This window comes from Ambystoma mexicanum, chromosome 3p (assembly GCF_040938575.1).
Source record: "Ambystoma mexicanum isolate Mex_15411 chromosome 3p, UKY_AmexF1_1, whole genome shotgun sequence".
In the NCBI taxonomy this organism is placed as follows: Eukaryota; Metazoa; Chordata; class Amphibia; order Caudata; family Ambystomatidae; genus Ambystoma; species Ambystoma mexicanum.
Genome location: NC_090925.1, coordinates 445,509,505 through 445,531,289, shown reverse-complemented (window position 1 = coordinate 445,531,289; position 21,785 = coordinate 445,509,505).

Sequence of the window (21,785 nt, the reverse complement as noted above, 5' to 3'; positions counted from 1 at the left end):
AAGAGATAGCTATTGCCATAGCAATATATTATCACGGTTAAGTGTTTAAAAGTCTTGCCTGTTTGTCTAAATCGTGAAAAGAAAAGAAAAAAAAGAAATTAAGGTGTTAGCATTATCATTTTGTACTATATAATTGGGATATGAAGCAGCTTCCCAAAACATGGAGGCTGCACGAGAATGGATGCAACAGACCTAAGCAAACATGTAGCGAAATGTTACTTGATTTAAAGAGCAGACAAAAGCGCATACATTTGACAAGCTTTCCCTGCTTGCACAAACAGGAAATGAAAATTAAGACGTTAGCAAATTTTAGGGCATGGAGAGTTGGGCTTAACATGTTTCCTTATAATAGGGACCTCAAGCAGTGTATCACACTTGTATTTATATAATAAGAACCTGAAGTGGCTTCCCAAATCATGGTGGCCGTCTAAGAACGAAAAAGAGAAGATGGCTTGTCGTTTCCCGGTCACCTAGTAAACAACTGACAACATTAGGGAGATGGTACCGGCTGCTCGCTGTTAACATGAGAGCTGACGCGAACGAACAGAGCTAGCAGTTAGCAGATTAACAAGCAGGTAAAATTAACAGAATAAAGTGCATCAGACCAGATTTGGGGCCACATAAACAATATATTTAAAAAAGAAAATCTTACTGCTCAAGATTGATTGGATACAATAGAGGAAAATAAATATGTAAATCAACTTATCTGATTTAAAGCACAAAATTAGGTCGAGTAAAGGGAGACTTTTCTGCATTTGGAATAATGCTAGACATATGATCATATATTTTGTTGCAGGAGGGATTATCCCAACATTTGAAAGGCGACTGAAAGGATATTAGAATAGAAGGATGGTAAGACTGCAACTTACGCAATGTGCCTCATTAAACAAATGATATGACTCCCTGCACAGGGTCTCCTTGGAGACCCATGTCGCACTCTGATATGATTGGCTGTGGTGACTGTCCCGGCGGGACAGCAACCCTGCTGTGTGATTGACAGCCAGGCTGTGTGAATGGGGGAAAACTGCATAAAAAGCCATTCTCTGGGACTGGGAAGGCAGAGTCACCAATGGATCAAGAGAACCAAAGAGAAGCTGACAGAAGAGGACATCGACCACGACTGAACCTCCCGGTGAAGCCCTGCTGTGGGTCTGAATCTCCAAACTTCGATGACAGGGAAGATCTTCAAGGAATCTTCTCCCCTTGAGCTGGTGGGAACAACAAGCTCACCAAACTGCAAGCCAGGTCTCCCTCCTCTGGTCGAATTTTCTGTGCACAGCTACAGTGAACCAAATGGCCAGGAGGAACGGACCCTGCTTCGGTTATAAGAGCGTCTCTTTTATTTGTTGCTTTGCTCCACTGCTGGTTTCTTCCCTGGGCAGTGCAGGACCCTCCAGTCTTCCACCTTCTTGTCAGTCTGACAGTCGCTTCAGGAACTGTGAGCCAACAGGACCTGCCAGGAACGTCTGCCTCAGCTACAGTATTCTTCTGCTCTAATGGTACTGTTCAAATCCGGTCGTTCGATTCGTCTGACCGCGGTAAAAGTCTTTGAAATCTTTTGCCAATCTGACAACTTGTTCTTCACTATTCTTTAAAGTAACTTTTTGTCCACAACTTTGTTCTGAACTCTTGACAAATACTTAACCGCAAACTACCCTGAACTGTGTGATCCTCTGCAAAGACTTTGGTCCATTTACTTTGGCCCAGGCCTCTTGATTTGATTTCCTCACTGTAGTTCCTTTTTCTAGATTGCCCTGCTTACTTACTTGTTGGTGTTGATAAACTTTTGTCTAACTTTGTCTTTCCCTCCCTTTGTATTACTGGAGTGCCATTTTGCTCACACTTCATTGTGAGCCTAACTTGTCCAGAATCTATTGGGTGTGGTGTAGTGTATTAGAATTGTGATTTTTCAACTGCTTGATAATAGTGAAATGTTTAATAACTGATATGTAAATAAATGTATATTCTTTTACTCAGAAACCTTGAGTTAGTGTTTGTTTGAATCATAGTTATTGCTGTCCTTTGAGAAACTATTGATCCTGCTCACTTTACTCTTTGGATAAGTCTGGCTGCTCAGCCATCACTACCAGTTTACTGTGTCACTTGTAGTCCTAATTGCGTGTGGTGTTCCCAAAGGGTGCTGCATATAATTCTGCCTAACACCAGTATCTTCACCAGTGCCCAAAGCCAGGATAGCACCCATGAAAACAACGTCTTGCACAAATCTTCAGCCTGCACATCTGCTTCACTTTCATACCAGTCTTCACCTTGTGCAGGGCCCCTATCATGTGCATCAGGGACTCATTCTTTGCATCATTTTGGGGTTTGTATGTGCAGTAAGATGACCCTATCTTCTTGCACATGCCCCCTTCCATCGCCATCAAGAGATCCAGGACATACCACTTTTGAAGTGCCATCAACCGTATCACCCTCAACTCGCTCTTGATAGCATTTTGGCCTTGCTCAGTGTCAATTGCCAGCTGGATCACTAACCACTAAACAATCTCCAACCACTTTGTGTTTGCTGCAGCCTGTATGAATTATGTTAGGAGGGAGGCAAAGAATACCTCTGTCTTAGTGTACAGCCAATATTTGTCAAGGATTGCTTTGAGCCTCTTGTATGAATCTTCCAACAGATAATTTGATCTTTTCTTTCTTAACTTCACTGACTGCATCTTCTTCCTCATCCCGGGGAGTTGGGTAGAGGCTGGGTCAGATTTGAACATCCAATGCCTCAATGCACCTGTCAAGTGAGTTACAGACACCACTATGATATCAGAGGGAAATGTCTGTACACCTGTGCCACACCAGGAAAAAGGAAGATTCAGTATTCGACACAGTCAACCACGACATCCCCAACAGGAGATTGGAAGAAATAGGAATCACTGACCCATCTCTATCATGGATTAAATCCTTCCTAACAAACAGAACCAAAACCATATGGATTGAACCTTTCAAATCCACCTCAAGAAAATCCTCATGCGGAGTACCACAGGAATTATCCTTCTCCCCATTGCTCTTCAACATATACCTGGCTATACTACTCAAGCTCATTAAAAGACACGGCCTACGTGCTACACCTATGCTGAGAACACACAAATAGTCTACAAAATACAAGACACAGAGGAAGTAAACACAACAATGGAGGGATGCCTCAAAGAACTCTATGACTGGATGAACTCAAACAACCTCAAACTCAACTCATGCAAAACAGAAATAATGATCATATCCAAAAACGGAGAAAACAATCACTACATCCCATGGCCGATGGAACCTGGTACAGCACCAGCTCCATGAGCGATAATAAATAACCTTGGAGTTTTGATGGATAACTAATTAATGCTAGAACCACAAGTAAACACCATAATCAAGAAATGCTTCTTCCTCCTACGTGCAGTAATAAGGATCCTACCATTCCTCTCTTTCACCCACAAAAAGCTCACCATCATCGCTCTCCTCACGCCCAGAGTAGATTATGCCAACAGCCTATACTTAGGAATGCCAGAAGGACTCTTAAAGAAACTACAACACATCCAAAATGCTGCGGCCAGACTACTGCTCAAACTACCACAAAGAAAACATATTACACCAGCTCTCAAAATGCTACAATGGCTACCAATAAAACAACAAATAAAGTTCAAATCAATGTGCATAACACACAGAGCTACCAAAAAACATATGTAACACAAAAGATCATATTCAATTCAGAAAACTTCTCAAAACCTGGCTCTTTAACCCAGAACAAGAACTAAATGACTAGAGAGCACATACGGCTGACTAGAACCCCAGAGAGGGAACCAATAGTCGATAAACTTCCTAACCTATCTTCCCTAACCGGAGGGCAGGGGGACAATGCCACTAACGCATACCATTAAGCCAAATCAGAAACGTAGGTAGGCTAGGACCTTGCAGGGGAACGGGCATGGAGGGACCTTGAGGGCAGAGAGTGGCCAGCATCCCCTCAAACCGCCAGTCTACTGAAGAAGCATAGGCATGTAAGGATCACCAACACGGAAATGGGCACGAATGGAGCTGAATCCTGTGAAATAGACACACAGACACCAGAATGGTGGACCATGCCTGCTTCAACCAGATACACAAACCAATAAAGCAACATGAGGAAAACTACCACCCCATCATACCGTGGATGTGCTACAAAGAAAACAAACACAAAACTGTATGAAGTAACAAAAAGGAAAATAAATAAATAAATGCATAAACTCCACCAGCCAGAAACTAGAAAAACCTCAACATTCCCCTTACACTTCTTACACGGAAACCCACACAACCACTTCTCTGCACAGCAAGCTGCACGTTCTTCACCACACTGCAACAACAGGCAAACAACACATAACCTGTCTCAACAACACATGGAAACTCTCACAGTTCCGATAACCGCATCCAAGCTCAGCGCACAGTGAAAACTGAACTGAAGCTACCAACAGGACACCATAGCTCTCACTAGCCTACTCTCGCTATATCCTACTAACCCCACCCCTTCCTCTTTCAGAGCCTCCAGAGCACCTGGGGACCACTTCTGGTGGTGATGGTGCATAGTACAAATACCTTTCACATAACATAACATAACATTGATGAGCATAAAAGGGGCAGTATGGTATGAGGACAAATGCAATGGGGGAATTATGCAATGTCGTGGTGAAGGTTTGGTGGGATTCGAATAAAGTGTGGTAGCTAAGGTAAATGACAGCTGCAGGACAACATGGGAAAAATATGTACATGCACTGGCTTGGTTACATGAAAAACATTAACCAGTTGACATACAGATAGTTACATGATTTCCTCTGTGGGTCAGGTGCAGTCTGTGTATTAATTTGGGCATTAACACCGGCTGTGCCAAGGTAATGAGGAGTGCAGTGCTGATGCAGGGGACCGCTGTCATTATTATTTTTTTTCTTTTATTTGTTTTAATCAAATAAATGATTTACAAAACGTTATCTGTAGTAATAGGTTGCCTTTCAAGTTTGTTAAATTTTCACGGATTTAGCTGGCGTTTTTAGCCGACCTGCAGCTCTTTAATTATTTTTTTTTTGTTGGTCAGTTACATTGTTTGTCAGATACATTGTTTTGGGCCCTTATTTAAGGGTGGTTTCAAGTTGACTCAACACATGTTGGAGAATTTTTGTTGTTGCCATTAGCCACGTCGGCCTATCACCGATGATCATCCTTGACCACCAGCAGAGTTCTGGCTCCAGCGATGGATCAGATGCAAAGTATTGCATATAGTGGGTCCTTAATTTATCTGTTTCCCTGCAGCTGAGGAGTAGATGGCATATTGTTTCCTTTTCATTTGGGTTGTGACAAAGTCGACAATTGCTGGTGTCTGAAAGTCCTCTAATAGCTTTAATTTCATTCGTTGGGAGCAGGTTGAGCCTTGCTCTTAGGAGGCAAATTCTAGCTTGTCTGCTTGGGAATTGTTTTATGTAGCCCTGAAGTTCGTTCCATTTTTTTGAATTAGGCGGTAGGTGATGAGTTAGTTTGTTTTCTGAAGCTTTGTCCAGGGTCTGTATCCAGTCTAGCTCTTTAATTTTCCTCTGGATCTTTGACAGATTTAAGAGCAGTTCCTCTTCGTCACTCTCAATTGATTTGAGTAGTACGAGCATATCGTTCCTCCAAGTTTGTAGCGTCCTATTTGTGCCCGTTTTCAGCTCAGATTTTATTAGTTTGTACAGAATAGGGCTCGTGGGTAGTAAACATTTTCTGTAGAGTCTTAAGGAGTTGCAGTTCATTGTCCCTTGTAAGGACAGTAAGCTCAGTTCTCTACGGATTGAGGCGACAGGCGTGGAAGGGGGTAGCCAAAGCACGGTTCTCCAGTAGTAACCTTCCAACTTTGGCCAGATGACGGACGGTAAATGCAGCATGGCTTCCGCTCCATAGGTTATAGAGGGTACTGCTTTTGATTTATAAAAGTTTAAGGCTGGGATTGTTGAAAACCGTCCAAACTTTTGGTCGATAGCTTTGCCTTTGGTGGCTAGCGTTCTGATTTTTGTATAGAGTGCTTCCTGCATGGCTACGTCTTTTTTGGAACTGTCCAGTGTTATGCCCAGATATTTGAAGCTCTGCACCTTTTCTATCAGCGACGATCAATAGTACCATTTGGTTATGTCTGGTTTCTTTGCTGATCTTTCAAAATTACAATTTTAGTTTTTCTCTTGTTTACTTCTAGGTTGTTTGCTGTAGCGTAAGAGAGAAGGTTATCTAGCTGGCGTTGTAAACCAACTGGCGTCTGATCGATTAAAATTAGATCGTCAGCATAGAGGAGTCTACTTATTATTCTTTGTGCCCCTAACTTTGGGGGGAATGATCAAACTGATGCTTCTGAAAGCTGATAGTCTCCAATGTATGTCAGAAAGATTGATGGGGCCAATGGGCACCCTTGCTTGACTCCTCTATTTGTTGCAATGGATGACGAAAGAGTGCCTTTACCGTTTAGTCGAACTCTAACAGTAGTGTTCGTGTGAAGGGCTTTGATGGGTTCCAAGATTTCTTTTGGGCAGGACCAAGCTTCGAGTTTGTTTAATAGGAGTGACCTGTTAACTCTGTCGAAAGCTTGGGTGAAGTCTATAAATGCTAAGTATAGCTCAGGACCCCCTTCCATCGATCTACTTTTGAGCACACTTAGCGTCAGGATGTTGGCAGTGGTTCCCATAACTTTCTTGAACCCGGATTGAAAGTGGTCGTTGCATGGGGCCTCACTGGCCCAAGATTGAAATCTTCTCAGTAGTAATGAGCCATAGACCTTTCCAATTGGATCAAGCAAGGCAATTGGTCGATAATTTAGAGGATTGTTGGGATCTCCTTTTTTGTAAATGGGGATAATGTGGCAGACGTCCACAATGTTGGTATCGATTTAGACTCTGCACATATTGGGAAGACTTTGCTGATGAATGTTGTCCACTCGGCAGGGAAGGCTTTCAAATCAATGTTGGTAATACCCTCCGGGCCAGGAGCTCTAGAATTTTTCTGGGTGGTTATTAGCTCATAGATTTCTTCTTTGTCGTCAAGTTTGTCCCAAATGCTGGTACTTTCCAAGGGATTAGATGTTTGGCTGACAGACAGAAGTTTGAAAGTTTCTGCAATGTATTTTCTACAAGAACTTTCACCGATTGTATTTTGGATGCTGCTAGCCTTTATCGTTGATGTAGAGTTTAATAGCAACCAAAATTCTCTCGGGTTTTTTGTGCAGATGGATTTGATTATTTCTTCTGAGTCCTGTTGGTATAAGTTCAAGCGATGAGTTTGTAGCCATGCGCGGTATGTAGTTTTAGCGTCACGCCTGGCCTTTTCCACTTTATCACTGTTTAACTTTAGTGCGTTTCTCAAAGCTTTCCTGTAGGTCCGTCGCTTTTCGACTACCATCGTGTCGTAAGTGTGGCTTTTGGACTCAGGCTGTGAGTGCATCTTTAAGCAAGGCTTTTTGTGCGCTGTTAACAATGGGCCATGGTCGGTATTGTTGGGCTGGTTCTTGGATTTCAGATTTTTATAGTTAGTCGTCAGATCGTTGATATCTTTTGCTGAAAGTCGAAGTCTATTTCCTTGCGTGTTCAGTTCTAACTGAAAATCCAGTTTCTCCACAGGGTCGGTCAAGCTCTTCCAAGTAATGGCTAAGAGATTGTGGTCACTAGCCTTCGTTTGGATTACCTTGAAAGATGTAATCCGGTCCAAGAAAGATCTCGAGGTAAATATATGGTCGATTGTAGATTCAGTCGTACCATTTGACCATGTCGGAGGACGTTCCGTGTTTGGAAAAACCGTATCAAGATTTTGTAGCTTTCTGGAGTTCATTAGTTTGTGCCACAGTACCCCTCTGTGGTCAGCTGGCATAAGGCTTCTTTTGGGTTTTTGCAGGGGAGCTATTGAGTTTAGATCTCCACATATTAATAGATTTGATACTTGATGGACGGCCAAAATTTCATCAATGGCTGCTTCAAGTTCCTTCAAAAAGGTACCGGATTCGATTTTTGCCGGATTCCAATAAGTACTTAAAATGGCCATAGACGTAACTTGACTTTCCAAATCACTATCCTGTTTATGCGTCCATGTTAGGAGAACTGTTAGCAAAGACTGGTTGGCCGTCAATACTTTCATCAGCTTTAATCCATGACCTATATGGATTGCCGTTAGAAGTCCCGATGATGGGTGCCCCTTATGCTCCTTTTCGCCGGAGCCAGGATTATTTCATAGGCGTCCAGTGAAGGTTGTTTCACAAGCCATGTTTCTTGGAGACATAAGATGTCACCCAGGTTGACATCTCCTGTGACTGTTAAATGCTGGAAGCCCTGGTGTTCCAGGAACCGAGTCTTATGTTATGCAATAAAGGTGTTCGAAGTTCTCTGTTGCCGTGGAGTCGGGGTTTGAATTGCTATTTGTTTTATTTTGCTATAAGGGCTTTAGGCAGCCAGGCCCAGAGACCCGAGACAGACAGAGGTTTTATTCTGGTCTTTTCATCAGAAGGAGCAAGTTGGACTTCTTGACTGATGGTTTTTTTCTAGGAGAAGAGGGGTTGTGGGTATTTCCTTCGCCCGCTGTGTAGTGGCCTTGTTTGCTCTTACATCTAGCTTTTCTAATTCTCTCGTGTGGCTCTTTTGGGTCTTTCTCGTTTCCCTGTTTACTTGATGAGACTGTGAGGGCTCTGAGGGTGATACGACTCGTGTTTCAGATCAGAAGTTTGTCTATTTTCTTTCTGTTCCGTGAGATCGTATCCCAATCTAAGCAATTTGTCTGCCTCTTTGCTTAGTAACTCTTTGGCCGTTTTAGATGGAATATGTAGATAGGTTATTGCTCTGCCATTTTTATGGCATGGGTCCACGATCTTCAGGTCTTTTTCTGTTTGCGATCAATATCAATGCTCAGGGGCAGGCCTCTTGTGAGAATGTAAATTGGTTGGCGAACGCCTTGTCTCCTTCTCGTGGTTAGGGGATTCTCTGCGCATTTTTGAACTGTGTCTAGCCGGTAAAGCTCTCTCCACTGAATGCACCCGAGTAGGAAATCGTGAAGGCCTTTTCGTTGGCAGTTGTTGTGGTTTGCCAAAAGCATTTCCAATTTTCCCTCCTTCTTTGTCGGCCATATCTCTTCTTATTATGTTTTTGCAACGCTCTTCTAGCGTCACAAATGGGGAGGTTTGGGCCAAGGTGTCTTCAGGTGTACTCCGAGATGGACTATCTGGAAAGGCACCAAATGTCACTTTGCGTTCCGGTGAAGGTCGTGTTTTGCTTGGGGGAGCTAGCAGGACCATATCATCTAGGTGCTGACTGATGTTCATAAGGCTTTCGTTTTCCATAAAATCGTCTAACGATTTGGGTGATTGTGAGGCTGTGTTTTGCTCTCCACGTGGTGTTAAATGTTTAACTGGGTTACAAATAGGTAAACATACGGTTGGCAGTTGGACTTCTGTTGTTTTCTTTTTGAGACTGGTTGACACAGTTTGAGGTTCCTTGGTTACGGAAAGTTTCTTTCCTATTGTTGCTGGTTTTTCTGGTTGAAGGGCCTTTTTTGTGAAAATCTGAAAGGGTTGATCCGAGTTCTCAGGGTGTAAGTCCGCAGTCTCGTCTATAATTAGAAGCACTTCCGTACTTCTGCAGTTTTCAGCCCCAGTTACGATCGTTTTAGTTGGTGGTAGGATCGTTGACTTTAAATGGATTTTCTGCACGCTTGGAGTAGTTAGGTCGATGTGTGATGTTATTTTCTCGGCCTTATCGTTCATGGGTTTGGCCACAGGCCGCCCGTCGTCCAGGGGACCTGGTGTACCATCTAGGGTCTGTGTTGGCAACTTGTGGTGGGATTCGTCATTGGACTATTTTTGACGGTCCGCCTGTGCCATTACGTAGCCTTCAAGATAAATCAGTTTTGTATGTATCATTGCCTGGAGTGTCGTGTGGTCCTTTAAAGTATCGTTCATAGATTCATAAAGTTTTGTGAAGGGGGCTAATGCTATTGTAATAGCTGACATAATGGCGAAGATATCCATTTTTTTTTAAGGAGTCTCGTTTACCGGTGGTAAACCTTGAGTAGTTGACTTCCTAGGTGTAAGAAGAAGTGGAGGGGCAACTCTCGACGGTTTTTGCTGATGAGTGTTTGCAGAGTTATCCAAGGAGAGTCCTCTGTGCGGTGGACACTGGCAGGAGGAGGACAGACCCTCTTCCATTCTGTCCCGTCTGATTTTACCAAAACCACTGGAGCTTGGGTCTGATGTAAGCGTGAAATCCAATGTGGGAGAATGCACATAAATCTCCTTTAAAGAGGCTCCAGGCTTTCCTTTCCCCAGCAGGTTTGGTGGGGCCATGTTCAAGCTAGGTGGCTTAGTTGGAATAGGATTCACTGAGGGTTCTTCATCTGTATAAATAACATCTGTTAATGTGGAATCTGCCCCTGCTGTTTGGATCGCCCTGTCAGGAAGAGTATGTTCATCTTCTAGCTGTTCTTGGACATGGACTGGACTTTGAACTGGATGTGTCAATGTGGTCACAGTTTCTTTTTGAGGCTCTCGGACATGATCGGGACTTTGAGCAGGATGTGTCGCCATAGTCGCAGTTTCTTTTTCAGGATCTTCAGTTGATGACTCTCCCTCATGCCTATAATATGGGACGTTTTTGCTCAGAGGCGACTGTTGATCCTTGGCCCCCAAATTGTTTGTCTCTTTGGGGAGGAGGTTGTGAGAAATAAGGCGAGGAGGCGTTAAAGGTGGATTAAACGTCGCTTGTCGGTCCAACCTTCTGTTGGACAGCGGGGGATAGTCCTTGATGGCTTCCAGGATTTCCATATCTGTTATTTCAGCACTGCGGGCAAAGCGACCAGCATTGATGCCCTTAAAGAAGCTCATTAGCGAGGGTTGAGAGGGTATTTGTTTGTTCTCTTTTCCCTTCTTCGTAGGCAGGGGCACGTCCCCTCTGCCGGTAGTATCACTAGGAGTCTGGTTTGCAGATGGACGGCCCCTCTTTAACAGTTCTTTTTTTCCACGGTGGATGTTTGTTCTGTTCTGTGGGGCAGAAAGGATGGGACTATGTCTATTCCTTGGATTTATATTATGCGGCAGAGCCGTTGCCACTCCCTCTAGTTCTGCCGAACTTGACTGTATTGCATCCGCGTCCACTCCTTGGTTCTCTTCTCTTGGCTGTTTCTCCATAGCTGTGCTCTCGGAAGGCGATTGGAGTTCCTCCGGGTGCAGCCTCGTCTGACTATCACCAGCACCGCAGTGAACTAGGGCCTGGACTGCGATGAGAGAGCCGGGGGCGGCCTCCCCCAGCCCCTCCCCAGTTTCCTCGTCTCCGATCACCTGGGTCTGTCGAACACCTCGCTCGCCGACATCACCGGGCGTGCTGCCTACGGCGTTCTCAGGGCCCGTGAGCAAACCAGACTTTCCGAAAGGCGACCCCGGAGCCCCACCACTAGGAAGCGCCGACCCGATCCACCTTCTGGGAGTAGCAGGTAAGCGGTCCGTAATGGGAGACTTTTCGAGGTTCGCCAAGATTGTTGACGGAGTTCCAGTGCTGTCAGTGCTCTCGAGGCCATTCGTAGGATCTTCCTGGGCTTGGGCAGTCTGTTGAGGAATTATAGGTTGAGTGTGTTGATCTTCTGTTAACACATCCTTCGGCGACTTACATAAATCGAGCTTTGTGGGTCTTCCTTTTTTTCCTCTCGGGCTTTTCGCTATTGCGCGCCTTTGATTACTTGGGGGGTCTGAAGGCGTCTCTCCATCAGATTCGAAGTGGGGGCGCATACTGCGCAACCTGTGCCTTTCCTCATTCGGGGGGGAGCTAACGGTGAAGGCAGCCCTCGCAGCCTCGACTGCCATGACTGCAGGACTGCCACTCGCCGCCACTCCGCGTCCGCTCCGCATAGAACAGAGGGTTTTGTAGGTAGATTGTAGACGCTCATCCTCCAACAGTAAATGGCAGTGAGGACAGACTCTGCAACTGGAGTAACCTGCAGGACTGCCACTCGCCACCACTCCGTGTCCGCTCCGTTTAGAACAGAGGGTTTTGTAGGTAGATTGTAGACGCTCCTCCTCCAACAGTAAATGGCAGTGAGGACAGACTCTGCAACTGGAGTAACCTGCAGGACTGCCACTCACCGCCACTCTGCGTCCGCTCAGCGTAGAACAGAGGGTTTTGTAGGTAGATTGTAGACGCTCCTCCTCCAACAGTAAATGGCAGTGAGGACAGACTTTGCAACTGAAGTAACCTGCAGGACTGCCACTCGCCGCCACTCTGCATCCGCTCCGCGTAGAACAGAGGGTTTTTTAGGTAGATTGTAGATGCTCCTCCTCCAACAGTAAATGGCAGTGAGGGCAGACTCTGCAACTGGAGTAACCTGCAGGACTGCCTCTCGCCGCCACTCCGCGTCCGCTCCGCGTAGAACAGAGGGTTTTGTAGGTAGATTGTAGACGCTCCTCCTCGAAATGTAAATGGCAGTGAGGACAGACTCTGCAACTGGAGTAACCTGCAGGACTGCCACTCGCCGCCACTCTGCATCCGCTCTGCGTAGAACAGAGGGTTTTGTAGGGAGATTGTAGACGCTCCTCCTCCAACAGTAAATGGCAGTGAGGACAGACTCTGCAACTGGAGTAACCTGCAGGACTGCCACTCGCTGCCACTCCGCCGAACCCCTATGGGGCTCAAATGGGAATGTGGAATGGCTGGTTGAATGGGGATTTACCGGGTCCTCCAGGGTCGAAATGACCCGGTTAGTCCCCATCCAACCAGACCGGACCCGGACCCGGTTTTGGAGGCAGCCATGGCGCTAATAGCGCCATGGCTACCTCCATTCTCGGAATGAGGCCCAATGTTTGTTACTTTTGAGGTCATAATGGAAGCTCACGGGTCTTGTTGAAAGGCAATAAATGCACAATAATGTAATAATTTGGCAAATTTAATTAATGAAGCCTTGTCTACTGGCGGTTTCAAAAAGCCCACAGCAGTTTCAAATTGCCCATCAAATACATTTCTTCCTGGGAAGAAGTCAAAGCGTTCTTGTTGTGTTACTTTAATGCAATAACTTGTTCTTAGTTCAAAGCTCTGACCAGTGTCATAATAGAAGACTTTCTCATGAGAATAAAGATCAGATGACCAGGACAGACAAATAAAGTTTGACTGGTTATCTGAAATGTTTCAATGTTTTGGCATACAATGTGGGGGTTGGATTGTGACATCACATGGGCTAGCCTGGGTGGTGTGGTATGTTTTATTGAATCCGATCACAACACAGCAATGTATATTATTCCATGAGGGTTGACATGTTTATACCAATCACCTGTGTGCAGAAAGACTTATTGTGTTGCAAACATACTAATGGTAATTTGTTTAGTTTGTGATAAAAAAAAACTTTGATTTAGGGAGGCTACTTTGACAATGCCTTTTCATGCAGTCCTGTTCCGTGCTCTGTTTGAAATTGCTGTCCCAGCTGTGTCTGGGCCCTGAATAACACTGCATTACTTCTTGCTCGGAGTAAACCCCTTTCTTGACTACTTTTGTATTTTTTACTACAACATTTTGCGATGAGCCCCTGCACAGCACAAAATATCCTGGATCCTGTTTTTTTTAATACAAGGCAGTTTCTGAATTGAATGATGTTTTTATAGCTACATTAGGGTGGTTCCTACAAAATTATGTGGGACATAAAATGCACTTTACCATGAACATGTGGCCTAGTAATCAGAGCATTGACTACATGACCATCACAGCAAACACGGCCACCTGTCATACATCTATGAGCCAAGAGGGAACAGGGAGTAAACCAAGGAGGCAGCATGTGTACATTTCTTCAGCAGGCAACTCTGTGTAGGCAAGGGTTTCAAGAAATCAGTCAGGAAGGGGCTGATATTCGGGAGAAAGTGGAGGAAATGGAGGCACAATGGCTAAGGACTCATAATTTGCATTTGGAACTGAGCACATTTATTTTCCAACTTATGAATTAACAAGACAATGCATGTCCCCTGATGTCTGCATTTCCTTCACCTCGTGGTCATTTGCTGAATCAGATTATGTGGGCCTCTGGAAGAAATGGTTTCTATGGTCCAGAGGCTGAGCACAGATTTCAGGCATGCCACCATGCCACAAATGAACCATAATTTGCCACTGGACAACCTGAAGACTCACGTGTCCACCCAATAAAATGTGAATTTGCACATTTTGGACAGGCTATGTGAGCAGAAGAATGTCTTCAATTATTGTTGTATACTGAAAACAGGATGGAGTTGAACATTTAAAATTATTATTTAATATAATGTTGGTGCAGTTATTATTTGTCAACTATTACCCTATCAAGCAATTTGAAGATATGCTGCACTTAAATATGAGTGCAAACAAAACTTTACTTACACGGGAAACCTCAAAAAAACCTTTGTGTACAAATAATTTACTCAAGCTTTATAATGAAACAAACAAACAGTCAAATAGAATAATGTTTAAACATATATTTTAATCAGAATAATGCTTTCAGAAAAAGAAAACACTATTCTACTTATTCATGAAAACACAGAATGAAGGTATAGGAAGTCAAATGTGGGCAATTTAAAGAACATTTCAAAATCTCATAAGTAAGTCTGACATCCCCTGGCATTGGCATCAACACTAAAAATACACAGAGCTGATTCTCAGAAGCGTTTTATAATGGCACAATGCCATAGGAAAACAGTTTGTGAATCAGGCCCATAATGTCCACATTTCATTTTACAAGTATAAAGGTGCTCTTGGGTTAGAAGTCCCACAATAATCAGTGGGTATCAATGCAATTCAATGGGCCTCATTACGAGGAGGGGGCGGTAAGGGGTTAATGGCAGCGATAAAGGTGCCGGAGCCGTTAACCCCGTAGCACCCTATTAGCGGGACCCGCTCTGGACATCTGCTTTTACAAGATGTCCTTTGCGGATCCCGCAAGGGGACAAGCATGCTAACAACGGGCCCGTCATTAACGGGCCCGTTGTTAGCATGCTCCCCATTCCCATTGAGCCCTGTGGGGGCTCAAATGGAAATGGGGACAGTCCGGGTCCGGGTTCCCTGAATGGGGAAAGACCGGGCCCTCCAAAGTCGGAATGGCCCAGTATTTCCCCATTCAGGGACCACGGACTCGGACCCGAGTTGAGAGGAAGCCATGCCCTTAATAAGGACATGGCTGCCTCCAAACTCGTAATGAGGCCCAATGAGTTTCTGGTTTACTTTATTGCTCCTTCAGGAGGTAAGACCAAAACCTCCTTTAGGGAATTTCCCAAACATTATTTAAAAAATGAAACTTGTTAGAAGCAGGAATACTTCAATAATAAATCAGGAATATGTGTAACTAAACAATAATACCTGACCATTTGGGTATGCAGAACTGTGTAAAAGTATCACTCTTACCTCCCTCAATTCAATAGGAACTATTCTAGAGGTGAAGTACCTAAGTAAGTACAGAGTCATTAAATAAATAAGCTCCCCTGGTTCAACAATTTAGTGTTCTAATACCATGGAATGATAGAGGCCGCAATATGTTGTAAATCCAAAAACATTCAGTTATATAACGGACACTCCTATGACATGTGCACCTACCAGACACACTTCTATGACACTCGCTCCCACATCACAAGTCCATATAAAACTCTTTTTATAGAACATACTACTATAATGGACTCACCTACAACATATGCTGCTATTACTCACACTCTTATGGCACACACTTTCATTACACAAGCTCCTGACAAATGTTCCTATAACATGTACACCTATAACATGTGAACATATAACACCTGCACCTACAACAACTGAACCTACAACACATCCACCTACATAAACATGCACCTATGACATTCTAGCTGTACAGTCATGTGAACATGCAACATGTGGACGTATGACATTCACTCCTATGACACCTACTCCCATAGCACGCCACATGATGAAATACTTTCTTCTGACACGCAGTTATGACACACATCCTATAATGCATGCTCCTGCAACATACTCTCCTACAGCACATGCTGCTACAACACATAGCCTACAACCTACAACTTGCAATACACCCTCTTACAACACATACGCTTATGCTACATGCTGTTATGCAACATGCTTTTATGCCACACACACACACTTACACTGCATGCTCTTAAACCCATCCTAGTATTACAACACACACTCAGAAACAATAATCATGTAACAGCAAAAAAAGTTGGAATTCTCTGAAAACATGTTTTTTTTCGATGAGTTAAGGTTAAACCAACACAATATTAAAGTCTACAAACATTAGACATAATAATGTTAAGGTAACAACTTAATAAACCTTAAGTACACATTTTAAAAACAGTATTTTAAAATCAAATACCTACATACTTAAAAGCATGCAATATTAATTTAAAATCGAATAAAGTTCACACATAAATCAAGATAGTGCATACAATGTGAAATTATTCAAAGGTACATTAAATGCAGACCTGCAATAAATGTTAATAGAGAGTATACAATGTTTTTGTAATAGCAAATTACTACTTTACACACTTAAAATATAACATACACAAGGATAATTCCTCCCAAAATAATTTTATTAAAAAGTACACTGAATATTTTAAAAATAAGTTTAGAAAAACAAAATATACATAAGCATTAAAACAGTCTAACATTTGTATTAAAAACCACAACTATTCACACAACACATTACATTATATATACACACCATGATTTCTCCAAATATATACAAAGAATATGTTGTGTTGTCCCAATTTACGCTTCCTAGCGTAATCTCCACCCCAAACCTGTTAACTTTTTTAACTATTGTATCATAACTATTGAAGGATTTGCAAAGCACCCACAAAATGCACTGCTGCAACCATCAATGCATCATTTGCACAGTGCTTTTAGGTGAAGAACATTTAATTTTGCATGCAACATTACAAATACATGCAAATTCCTTGAGTGCTCGACTGCAGATGTGATAGGAGAGGCCCTAAGTTGCAGAATCTCACTTAGCCTTCTTCAGCCACAGTACTGGGCACGTAAAAGTTGCAATACCCCTCCAGTACTACTTAGAACTGCAGCTGATTACCTGCACTTAGGTCTGGAGAAAAGCTCTATAACCCAGGGGGCACATGGGTGAGTATGGGTTTGAAGAAAGCCATCAGAGAGCGAGGGAATAGCATGGTTGGCAAGTGGTGTAAATAGTGTGGAAATTAGGTAGACATTTTCTACTATAAATATATACGTAGTTATTTAATCTTGGGCAATTTTGAACAAACAGGGATCTTTTAAGAAAACATTTGCACTGATTGAGCCGCAGTAAAATGACAATTTGCACCAGTCGAGCACTGTACATTTCAGTGCCATATTGTCTGGCACTACTGCAACATTTCAAGATGCTGGGGTAATTTATGTAATATGGTCCATGCCTGCTCTTGATGCATATTGATACATTAAAGAAGGAGAGAGTATGTACACATATTGTGCTTGATCAAATGGTGAAAATAGCAAATATAATTTCACCACTTAATGGTTGTTAAAACAGAAACACTATTATGGTCAATGGTCAAAACATGATAAAGACCTGCTATAACGTTTGAGTAATTCAACTACAATGCAGTAATCGCATAACAGTCTCAAAAACGAGTAATACCGGTAAAAGAGACTCCTGCAGGTTCTTCTCAAGGCTTGAAATTATTGGTGATTCTTCAATACGACATTGCTATTTTAACCATTTAATCAAGAACAATATCTGTACCTACTCACTCATGTATCTGCACATGTTCAGATAAAGTAAGGATGTTGTCCTCTCACCTTTGTGCACTTGCAGCTAAGGTCACATTTCACACTAAATCACAAAGCCAGGAGCAGTTTGAGAGGTGCTGTACTGCACCGCCCCCAACTCCATTCCTTTTTAAAATACATTGAGAGGACCATTGTTTTGGAAAGCTCTGTCTCAACGAATTAAAATTGTCTCCCGTAAATGGCTTTAGATGTATTTATTACACATGGAAACTCATCTGCAAATCCGCAAGCACGAAAACCGTGTCCCAACGACTTGAAATCACAACCGTCGATTCATAAATCGTTTATTTAACACAGATAGCCCATATAAGTAGACAAGTAGCTATTTTGAATGTATATTTTGAAGGTATTTGCATGTACAAAAAAAGACATATCTATCTTTGCATTTCAGACTTCAGGAAAGAAGAGTGTTCTCCTGTATGACGTTGCCGTCTCCCAGGCCATGCTTTGCAAAGAACTGCAGCTAACTCTGCGCGTGCGTACAGTGTCTGATCTCATCAGAACCCAATCGCATTTGACCTGATAAGCATTCACAATGTGTCGAAATCCATTCACTCTGCACTGCCTCGCCATCATGCAAAGGCTCTCTAAATGATTAGTGATAACTAAGAAGCATAACTTTCTAAACACAATGTGATAGCACATGTCGAGCAATTAATATATTCCAAAAGCGCATTACCTGGGGAGTCAGGGCTAGATTGAGTAGTTCTCATTTTTAAGCGTCTGTGTTTTAAAATTTCATGCAAACATTTAAATAAAACAGCTTCTGGCCCTTTGGGGCTCCCATGAGCCAACAAGCAGAACATTGTGAAAGGAAAGCTCTCCAACAGCTGAGAAACAATTATGCTGCTTTATGTCAGGAAGTTTTAAATTTCATAAGGTGCCTCGGGACCCTAAGTGTCCCAGAAAGCAACAAAGGGCACTCATTGTCAGCAGAATCCAAACACAGAGAAGTGCCTCTTAGTTGTTATCCCTGAAGCGAGGAATCTGCAGCATATCGCTTTACGTTCTGGGTTCTTGGCAATGTTACCTTAGCTGCAATGTTTTTTCTAAACTTCTTTATGGCTCAGCTTTTAAAATGATTCCCTTGCTAACTTTACCTGAGGACGGGATGAATGCCAGAGTCCACGTTCCTAACAACTCAGTTTATCCTTTTAATAAGCGCTCCCCATTTTGGCAGATACGGGAACAAAAGCACTGACAAATACATTGACTTCCCAAAGGTCAGACATTTTGGTGAAGCAGGTATGTTGGTATTAGAACTCCATTCCCAAAGAAACCCACCGGGTAACAGATCTTTCCCCAAGAGGTGAAAGGAAATCGATGGCTAGATGGATGGACACAATGGCAGTCGTGATCTAGGCACACATGTCATAAGACTACTCAACCTTTTGTGTGCAGAAATTGTAGGATGAGAAATTAGACCAGTTCTTAGAACATCTGCAATTTAATAGGGTTCTTCTGCATTCAAAGATGTTCCAGGAAGGCATTCTAAATTCTACTGTCCATATATCACCAGTGTGTCATGACTTTTGCAACACCGTGCACAAACAGGGGGACTAGCTGGGTCCAGTATGAGAACCTCATGTTATGTAAAGGTGTGTATGTGTGTGTTTAGTTCGTCTATTTTATTGTGAAAGGTATGATTGGATAGCTATTTCTCAGTATTCTATGCTAGCCCATTCAATGTTGGTATGGTACTGTGTTTGCTTTCACAAGTGTTGCCACTTTTTCCTGGCCCTAGACAACACACACGCATTATGCATTGATAGGCCATAAGAACCAATGATGACACTATTTTCATGGGGCTCCCTTGTGAGATCACTACGCATCCAACTGTAAAAAAAAAAAAAATATTTAAAAAACAAATTCTGTGTAAACTTCAGGAGGAGTGCTGTCCATAATGGAACCTTATTCGGCTGCTTGAGGAGAAAAGAAGTGGCTCTGGTTCGTGGCATTACACTTCTGAAACGGGATGCCTTCTGTTGTTAAGTTCTCTTCCTCTTGCGTCTGATGCTTGGAGCATGTGAGCTGTGTATGCCTGTGGAATGTTGGGACGTGGAGTGCTGAGTGAGTGCTTTTCCATGATTGTTCCTGAGAGTGATGGTGCAGGTGACTGGAACTTGTAGTAAAGAAGTGACTTACTTTACCGGTGACTGCAGTGTCATTTGTGCAAGGAGGTGGCACAATTTTAACACCTTCCTGTATATAACATCTGTTAAGTATGCATCCAGGGCACCAAACTCCTTAGTAGCATCCGAGAGAGGGCGGTACAACAAGATATAATTTACATGAGTGTAATTTACTTCTATGGCATGCGTGATCTGCCTGAGAGGTCCAGGTCAAAAACAGGTGTGTATTGCTACAAATGGGATCATTGGGGACTCCACAGAGGTCAGGTGGCCTAGCAGAGGAATCTGACACCAGCATGACTGCATTTCTGTATTCTGTCCATTAAGAAATTATCCTTATCATGAAATATCATCTTTTGACAACCATGTCACTGGACTCCTCAAATGAGGAAGGGTCATAGAGGTTGAAAGCTACCAAAATGGCAAGTAGCTGGATTGCAGCCACTGGACAATAATCCTAGATACACTGCATGTCTTTCATTAAACATTAAGATGCTGCTTCAGCAAGCAAAAAGAAATACATATTGATAACTGAGAAAATATGTCTTAATTGTTATTGTGTTTAGGGTAACTTCCAATCTGATAATCACTTTCAAAACCTCTGTTAAACTTGGGGTTCACATGTAATTTTGTTAAATTTAAAGATACACAATGGCTTTATAACGTACGAGAAGTTACAGAGAGTCATAATTGCACTCTTTCCTCTGTAAAATATGTGGATATTTTGTGGAAGGAACATTCAATCACATGGGAGACTGGGTATTTGGATGCTTCATATATGCTGCTATTTGGTTAGAAATAACCCAAATGCCATACACTTAGTTTACCCACCCAGCGGGCATTAGGATTAACTTGTATAACCCGTATGGTGAAGGTTTTTTTTGAAGGACCATTAAAAAATATGTTAGGAAAACGTACAGGAAAACGTTCTCATCCAGGTCATTTTGGCAGGACATGGGGAAGATAATATTATTAAAGAAAATTCACTAACAAGCTGTGCAGATCATCTGGAGAGCATTGCCATCTACACATCAATTCTATAGAGGTCAATTCACTAAAGTGGGAGCAGGTCACATAAGATGACCAGTTAAGGCATCAGATTCTTGGATTGGCTGGTTGTATGCTCCTGCTAAAAGAAAACAAAATACGAGCTGTGGGATCGAGCAGGCGCTCTAATGATCTGAAGCTTTAGTCAAGATTCGAGAATCAACATGTCTTTCTCTCCCAATCAGTTCTTCTGGTCCTTCTCTGATGGGATCTATTTCTGATGAGCCGGCACATGATACATGCATTGTGAACAATGCACTTCTCCGATCGAGCTAGCTGTTTTCCCAATGAGTTATTTTCAGGAGTTCTGGTAATGTCTTACAGCTGTTGCCAGTTAAGGAGGTGTCTGACTATGTTGCACTGTATCATGCTGTAGTTCATATGTTGCTTTCAGGCAACACATTATTCATAACACAATTTTCAAGCTTTGTTTCTAGAGTTCCTCAGCCCCTCCACTCCCAATTTGGACGTACGTTGTGCATCACTGGCTGTGTCTACCTTACTGATCACAGGTGTAAAGTATAGAACAAGCCATCACCTGTATCCTTCGAGTTAAGGCCGTGTTATGAAGTGACAAAGCCTGAATTTCCAAGCACCAATCATAGTTGTTGTGCTTCTCTATGTGTTGAACACTTGAATTCAAGCTCCTAGAAGTTATTCCAGGGGTCTCCTAAAATAGCTGCTGTCACACTTAGAAAAAAACATCATGATAGGGCCAGAAATAACCCAGCCATGATTTGCACCACCCTCTATGCCTGTTGCCAACAAGCACAGAGAGATGATCTCCAGGTGTACGCATCTAGTAGCGCACCCCGTTTGTGAATTCGGGATGTACTACCAAATGCCCCCTGATTTGTGCAAATGTGAA